The following is an 8,762-nucleotide window of genomic DNA, read 5'->3' on the forward strand; positions in this document are numbered from 1 at the left end:
CAAATGCAGAGATTTACTGAGGGACTGGATAAGGGCAGTAATAAATCAGGCCTTGCATCCACAGGTGATAAGGCCGTAACAAACTGGGCCTTGCATCCAATTAACAGGATCTGGCACCCGGGATGGGACTAGCTGAAGGTGATAACAAACTGGGCCTCACATCCAAGTTTGATAACGAACTGGGCCTTACATCAAAGGACACAGCGATGAGCCACCCCTTTGGAATGTGAACTTAGAATCTATATAAGAGACCCTTCCCCACTATAGAGTTGGCAGTAGCTGCCGACCCCACCCCACCCCTGGGGGTTCCTTCTCAGCTGCTGTCCGGGAGCAATAAACTGTTTGCTCAGCCTTTCTGCCTCCCGCCTTCCTTTCTTGCGCCGGTCACAGAAGTTGGGGCAAAACAGTATGTATTTATTATGGGTGTTATCCTGAGACATCCAGATCTGGCCTTCCGCTTTCAAGGTTGATGTCTTCCCCTGTCCAAACTACTACCTAGGGTGTTTGTTGGGGCAGGGGCCAGCTGACACATGCTGACAAGGTCGAGCTAGTGGGGGCACATTCCTAAGAAGTTAGGGGGCCCCAAAGCTGGCTCCTGCTGGGCCCCTTTATTTTGTTTTTGCCACTCCTATAATTTCATTCAAATGCATCTGATGAAGTCAAAAGTGATTTTACAAATTGACTGTTACAGTAAAATCAATGTTGTAAAACAAGGCAGCACGAAGAACATGTAAAAAATAACCAGATAACCCAAATCCCATCACTCTATTATCTTACTTAAATCTTCTTTTGTTCAGTCTTTAAATGAGGAACTTTACCTAAGCTTTCTCTTGTTTAGTCTTTAAATGAGAAACTCTACTGTCTCTCTTTTCGTGATGGATTCACAAGTAAACTTTTCCACCCTGGCTCTCGGCTTCACTTCATCTCTTTCACATATAGGATGCCTTAATGAGAATGAAGGTCATTAAATAGTAACTAGGGAGAAAGGGGCTTCATTTTAATTAATCTTTCACTGTGGTAAATATAGAAATGTTAGTCTTAAATGTTATGAATTTATGTAACTATTTTAACTTTAATAGATTGATTTTAAGAATAATAAATGTTATAATCTTAGCTGAAGGTCAAAATGACCCCAAACTGTTCTTAGGAAAAGGGGCTGGTTGTGATCTTTCTGCTTAATTCATATGCTAATGTTATCCCATTGCTTGCTTGTAATGTATAAAGTCCTGCTGATACCAGAGGCAGGAGACTGTTGCACCCTAGACTGACCTCCTATCTCCTCATTCCCGCTCCCACTACGCCCAAATAATCTCCGCTGGCTGTGCCTTTTTGTTTCGCACCTCTGAAGCTATTGCTCCCCCCAACCCCTGTGTGTTGAGGCTGGTCCCCAACAGTTCGTCTTTTGTTAATGGACTTGGGTTAATTCCAAACTTTTCTCTTGGCAACAATGAAGGCTGCATTCTTGAATGAATGGGTGAGTGGGTGAATGAAGGAGTGAAGCTTTGCTTGTCACCCTTTCACCCTGTGGACGAGTGGACCCTCTCATTTGTAGCCCTCATTGTCTCAGCTAACGGTAAAGGGAACGTATTTTCTGTTGGCTCCATGTGTGCCAGGTGATGACATGGGTGAGTCAGGTTATGAAACAGCTAATACATTTGCAAGCTGAGCTCAACATTCCAGGCTGTCTTCAGTCAACAGTTCCTTCCACTGCTCTGGGGCTATAGCTGGAGGTGGGGCAGGAGTTCTGTGAGGCAAAACCTTTTGTCTGAGCCTCTCCAGGAAGCAAGGCATAAATGACTGCTCTTCTTCCCTGCAGGTTCTCTCCCCAATCCTTGGCAGCTGTGGGGGTAGGGCAGGAAGCGGCCCCTCCTTAACCTAGGCTGCCTTTTTGGTAGGAGGGAGCTGGTACCCAGCAGAGGGCTGGAATGGATCCGCTCTCAGGCTCAACAGGTTATGGAAAACATTAGAGACAAATTGAATGAAAGGGCAGAGGAGGGGTAATTAGGTCTTCCCTCCCACCAAAATTAAGTCCAGACATGAGGGTGATGAGACTTAGAGTAGAACATTTCAGATGGAAGGCCTCACAAGGACAAAGACCAGAGATAAGGCCCTCTCTGGTGGCACAATAAGTTAAGAAGGGAGCTGACCCACATGGAGCAGCAGACCTCTCCTGTTTCACCTGCTGTTCCACTCTGCAGTGTACTTTGTCAGTCTGCCTGTTCTGCTCCCCACTCTGTCTCTGGTGAATCCTCTCATTCCGCACCCCTGGCCTGTACCCCAGTTCTAGATGTATAAACAAATAAATCTTAGAAAAAAAAAAACAAAAAACAAAGACCAGAGGTGGCTATAGAAGTTTCCAGGAATCTGAGGTGGGCAGAGAGGATTCTCAATCATAGACATCCAACCCAACCTGACCCCAAGGCAAAAAGTTCCACAAATTTCATCAAAGAACACTATAAAACAACAGCACTTGCTCAAGTGAAATGCACAGCTTGTCTTTAAGACTTCATTTGTGTCTACGCAGGTGTCACCTTCCTTTTTTAAAGATTTATTTATTTATGTGTACAGAACTGAGGTACAGGCCAGAGGGGCAGGGGCGGTGAGAGGCTTCACCAGAGACAGAGTGAGGAGCAGAACAGGCAGATTGACAAAGTACACTGCTGAGGGGAGCTGTAGGCGAGACAGGAGAGGTCTTCTGTGCCATGTGGGTCAGTTCCCTGGCTGGGGATCGACCTGAGCGTTGAAGCAGCTGTGGTTAGATTTGTGGTGTTGTGCTTTAACCTGTTACACCACCAGGGAGGGCCCTGCCAGGCATTTTAATGATGCCAAAACACTCACCTTTACCAAATGGGGGTCTACTGAAAATCTACATTGGAGCCTAGCAAGAGGAATAAAGATCTGGTATTGTCAGCCCAAAAGTCCCTCAGGTCTTGAATCTTCTGTAACACAGGTTTTATAGATTCTGCCCCCACTCCAGATACTGGGACTACAAATCCCATCAGTACCAAGGAGAAGCAGCTGGGATGTGAGGGCGGAGCTGAGCAGCCAGGTTGGGATAAAACCAGGCATGTGGGCTCTGGGGGTCTCTTGGCCTGATGGTTCGAAGCTGGTTGTTTTGGCCCTCGATCGGTTTTCCACCTGCTGGTGGAGTCCAAGTCAGCAGAACTGGTAGGACATTCTAGTTAACTTGTATTTCTCCCTCTTTCCCTGGGTTGTTCCTTTACCTTTCTCCTTGTAAATAAACCCATTATTGAACCTTTTTGTGTGTGTCCATAGTATGATTGAATCTTAGGCGGGCGGGTGAGGACCCACAGACAGGCAACCCAATTCACATTGGGGTGCCCTGTAACATGTACACCTTGCCATGACACAAGGTAGTGCCCCAATGGGCGGTTTCCCATCAAAGCTAATCTCACGTTTGCTATTGTCTCCCCAAAATCAGTCTCTTCTTGCATAGCATTAGAATGCCAGCTGTGCTCACCGGCTAGACAAACTGGAGACCACATTTTCCAGCTTCCTGTGTAACCACGTTTTGGCCAAAGGACCATGAGTGGAAGAGCTGGTGCACATCCACGACTTTACTTGCATCCTGTGATGTCATCCTGTAACCGGGTGGCTGAGCTGATGGAGGGTACACGGTCAGGATGGACACCAGGGGACTTTTCACACAAGGAGGTGGGGTAGAAGGCATGAGTGTGAGCCAATCTTCAAGTCATGGAAACCAAGACCCTCAGGCCTCAACCCCGGACCAGGAGGCCCAACACCCAGGCAGGTGTCAGACTGTTGCAGGGAGTGTCACTTGAAGGTGAGGATATGGGCATTAAGGAACAAACATCCACTCAGGAAGATGATGATAAAACCCAGCACTGTCCCCACAGATAGGGCCCCAGGACTCTGCCCACCTGTGCCTAGGCAGGTGCTTCTTCCACCCGCTCTCTCCCTCCGCAGGGCAGCAGCCTTCTGCCTGCCCGTGACCTGCACCTGCCGGGCTTCTCTGCACTGACCTCCCTAGCAGGGGCCACTCTCCTGAGGCTGCCGGCCTGCGACCCTGCAGGCTTCTAGCAAGACTGTCACTTTTGGGGCAGCTCTTCCTGCCCGCTTGTGTCTATGCAAGTGTCCTACTCCGCTGTCCCAGTTACTAATATACTGCTCTTTAGGGCCCTCCCTGGTGGCGAAATGACACACAGCACTATGAAGCTGTCCACAGCCACTGCAGCATAAGTTGAATTCTGGAATGGGGGTGATCCATGTGGTGCAGCAGAACCTCTCCTGTCGCTCCTGCTCCTCCCCTCAGCAGTGTACTTTGTCAATATACCTTTTCTGCTCCCCACTCTGTCTCTGGTGAATCCTTTCACCCACCACACCTCTGGCCTGTACCAAAGTTTTGTATGCATAAAAAAATAAATCTTTAGGGCTCTCCCTGGTGGCACAATGGGTTAAAACACTGCACTATGAAGCTCTCCAAAGCCACCACAACACAAGTTTGATCCCCAACCAGGGAGCTGACCCACATGGCATGGCAGACCTCTCCTGACCTGCCCGCTGCTCCCCTCAGCAGTGTACTTGGGTAGATCTGCCTGTTCTGCTTCCCACTCTGTCTCTGGTAAGTCCTCTCACCCACCACACCTCTGGCCTGTACCGCAGTTCTGTAGGCATAAATAAATTTTTAAAAACAAAACAAATCTTTATAAAGAAAAACTGCTCTTTAAATATAACTAATAACTCTGTGATGGGGAGAATCTCACCATGTGTCATGAAAAACTTTCCCAGAGTGAACTCAAGGACCCTGCACTCCAAATCTACTGACTCCAAAAACAACAAACTGAAAAGGCTATAATAGGGGGTTACTGGTGAGACTACAGGGTCCCACGAAAATGCTAAAGGTGGGGTGGGGCAACTGATAAGGTATATAAGTGACTGTAAAGGCACCACATGTGCTGTGGTACAGTGACATGTGCCAGTGAACAGGCCCTGGCATCCCTTCATGGGCTTCGTGGGTGTGGGCCTCAGGGCGGAGGCCATCACTACGGCCTCATCTGAGCATTCATTTGGAGCAGCCTTGGTAGACCTGGCAAAGGAAACAGGTGACCGGGAGCCGGTGTCTCACTGACCAGCGGCCTAGAAAAGGGGAAAGGAGACCTGGGAGTCCGGAGACTTGCTAAAATGACAGTGGCCATTGGTCGGCTCATTCAGCTGCTACAGCTGCTGTCCCAAGTGTCACTTGTCTGGTGCTGTGGTGGGGCAGCCAGACAGCCCAAGGAGCCTCTCCTGTTGCCTCCTCTACTGTGTCTGTGAGTCAGATCTCCACCTATAGCCTAGCTGCCGTGTCGCGTGTCCACAGCGGCAGGGAGACGCCATCTTAGGCACGTGGCCTGTTGTTGGGAGAGGAGCAGGACATTCTGGACACAACTTTGGGTAAAATAAACAGCTATTATTGGCATCAGAAACTCTTTGTTTTTTTCCTGGTTTATTAAGTAAATTCCTTTGTTGTTGTTCCCTAAGCCTAAGTAGCTCTACAATTGTGTACGTGGGTAAAGAATTCAGACAGTGACCGATAAACTATGTAGGCAGCGTCCTGGGTCCAGTCTAGTGTCCCTTGCTGCCCTGTATCAATCCCACCTCCTTGGGACTGGAATGCAGATTTGACGGATGGAGAATTGCTTCATCCATGCGGACAAGGACAGCTCTCTCGGCATGCCGAGGCACGTGTCAGACGGCGCCTGGGGGCCTGACGATGTGAGCCTCTCTGCCTGGCCAGCCCAGGACCCACGTATGCGACCCTGTCAGTTTAGTCCAAGTCTAAGGGTCCATGTTATTTGTAAGAGAAACAAACTCTCCTTTAGGTCACTGTATTTTGGTTTGTTTTTATTACAGTGGTTTAGATTATGTTCTGAAAAACACCAGCTCCTGGTCACTGTCTCTGGCTTCCATGTTGATTTCTGGCCAGATATATCATGGTTATCTAAGTATGCTAAAAGGCTAGAATGGCTTAGAGGGCGTGAGTGTAAGTGGTCCCGGACAGCTGTGCGATAGGACAGTCATTTACAGTACGTGTGTTCCATCGCGTTGTCTGGGGTGTTCTGGCTTCCACCAGTGTGTCTGCATCTCGGTCACTGGGGAGGGAATGGAGAAGCCGCCCTCTCAAACGCTGCCCTAGTGCCAGGGCGCATCGAGCAGACAGCATTGGCTCCCACAGCCTCCACCTAGAAGAGATACATGTTACCTACATGCGCATTTCCTTGACCACAGTGGATTGGGCGAGTTCAACCCTGCTAGCATGGTTGAAAGGAGACAGCACCAGAATATTTATGAATACCTGACACAAGCTACGCAACGTCCATCGTCTGACAGATTCTGGGTGGATAGGGATAAGTTCTGAAAAATCAGACTGTCCACTGCTAACTTATGTTATGACCTCCCTTTTTTGTATAAACATAATATCAAAATATCTGAGCAACATTCAGTTTATAACTGGATTGTCTTAGCCACACAGGCGGCTGCCTGGTTCAGGCAAGCTGCCCCAGGAAGAGAAATTCCTCTGTCTCCTGAGACAAAGGCAAGCCCCAGGAGAAATAAGACCCCAGGACATAAAAACTCCTGGGAAGCTTCCTTGGTTTCTTTAAATAAAAAAGCAAACCTCAGATAAGGCTCCAGGGCATAATGGACAAATTTTAATCTTGACTACACAGGTGTTGTTTGATATACAACTGTACAACTTTCTCTTAATTTACTCCTTTTTAAAACAAGCACTAACTACTCTCTGCTAGCCTTAAATTAGCCAGTAGCTTTTCTTTAGACAATCACTGCTAACACTGCTAACACAATTTATTACTACCCCAAGACCCCTAACAACCTTTTGTTAACAAGCTCACCCTTTCCCAGACCCCTCTTCCTTTGATGATAACTAGACAGCTGTATATATGATAACTGTCACAAAAACGTATAATTTAGCATACCATAAATTGTAAAGAGAAGAATGCTTTTTCCCCTTGTCCTTGAGAATGTTTTATGGAGATATCTCATTAATTTACCCTATGCATTATTGCAATTAACTACTTGCTACACAGTATAAATAAAGACCTGCTGAAGGAAAAGCAGGAAGACTTGCACCCTATCCTGACTCCCGTGTCTTCCTCGCACCCGCTCCTGACTCCCTTTTTGGAATCTCCCCTCACCGACACCTGACTCCCTTTTTGGAATCTCCCCTCACCGACGCCTTCCCATCTTAGGGTCCTGCCTGTGCTGCCTCCAGATACCTCAAAAGTTGGAGCTAGTCTCCAACAAATACCCCTAATCACCACCACCCTTGAGTAGTTTTTTCTCTCTGTCACTATCTGAGTAGGGTTTGTGTGACATTAATAGAATGCCAGGGTCTAGTTCCTCTATGTGTTTGCTCTATGATCCCTAGGAGTGTGCTATTGAGTAACCGTCAAGTGTACATTTCAACAGGGAGGACAACCTCCTCTTTTATTGACAGGAATGTTTGTCAGTTCTACTCACATCCTACTAGGCAGATCCAGGTTACCTGGTCACCTAGCTGTTAGGAAAGCTGGGAAATGTACTTTTTGGCTGGTTGATTGTGTCCTGTTAAACATCTCTTACTTTATTTAAGATTTATTTATTTATGCACACAAGAACTGGGGTACAGGCCACAGGTACAGCAGAAGAAGGGTGAGAGGATTCATCAGAGACAGAGTTGGGAGAAGAACAGGTGGATTCACTGAAATACGCTGCTAAGGGGAGCAGCAGGTGAGACAGGAAAGGTCTGCTGGGCCACGTGGGTCAGCTCCCTGGCTGGGGAGCAAACTCATGCTGCGATGGCTGCCAGTAGCTTCATAGTGCTGTGCTTTCACCCCATGGAGCCACCATGGAGACAGCACATCTCTTACTTTAAAGTGAGAGAGAGCAGATATTGGATGTGGGAGAGGCAGTTTTGGGATCCCCTTGTTAGCAGGCAGACTGAAGGGTGCCTTTTATTTTTTTTAATAATAGTTTATTTTTACATCATTTTGTGCCTTTTCCCATCTCATTTGTAATCCCCATGGGTTTCCCATCACCAATTCACCCATGTGCCATCACCATAGTCCAGGGCACTTCCCCCCACCCTCGGTTTTGATACCATTCCCAACTTCCACACTGTAAAATGCTTCTGGTATGTAGTTGTTCATTATTATTGTTATTATTTTCTCCCCAGGTCCTTTATACTCCTGCTATGAGTTAAAACATCTGGTATTTTTCCTTTCCTTTCTGGCTTATTTCTCTAAGCATGATCCTAAAGGGTGCCTTTAAAAAAAAGATTTATTTATTTATTAATACAAGAACTGGGGTGCTGGACAGAGGTGCAGGGGTTAATAGGATTCACAAGAGAGGGTATAGAGCAGAACAAGTAAATCCACTGAAACCCACAGCTGAGGGGAGCAGCAGGCGAAACAGGAGAGGTCTGCCACACATTGTGGGTCAGCTCCCTGACCAGCTAGGGATCAAACTCATACTGCAGTGGCTGGAGAAGGCTTTTTGCACCATTGAGGAGGCCCTGAGGGGCACCTTTAAACCCCCCAACTTGCATGTTCTAAAGGGTGTCTGCCATTTGCCACATGATAACAAAGCATACCCTTACTGTGTAAGATTTTTTAAAATAATATAATAGTTAATTTTTACATCATTTTGTGCATTTTTTCACCTCAGTTATAATCCCCATGGTCTTCCATCACCAAATCACCCGTGTGCCACCACCATAGTCCTGTGTAAGATTTTTTTTTTTT

Source organism: Condylura cristata, unplaced genomic scaffold (genome assembly GCF_000260355.1).
Source record: "Condylura cristata isolate star-nosed mole 26May11 unplaced genomic scaffold, ConCri1.0 scaffold00055, whole genome shotgun sequence".
NCBI classification, from domain to species: Eukaryota; Metazoa; Chordata; class Mammalia; order Eulipotyphla; family Talpidae; genus Condylura; species Condylura cristata.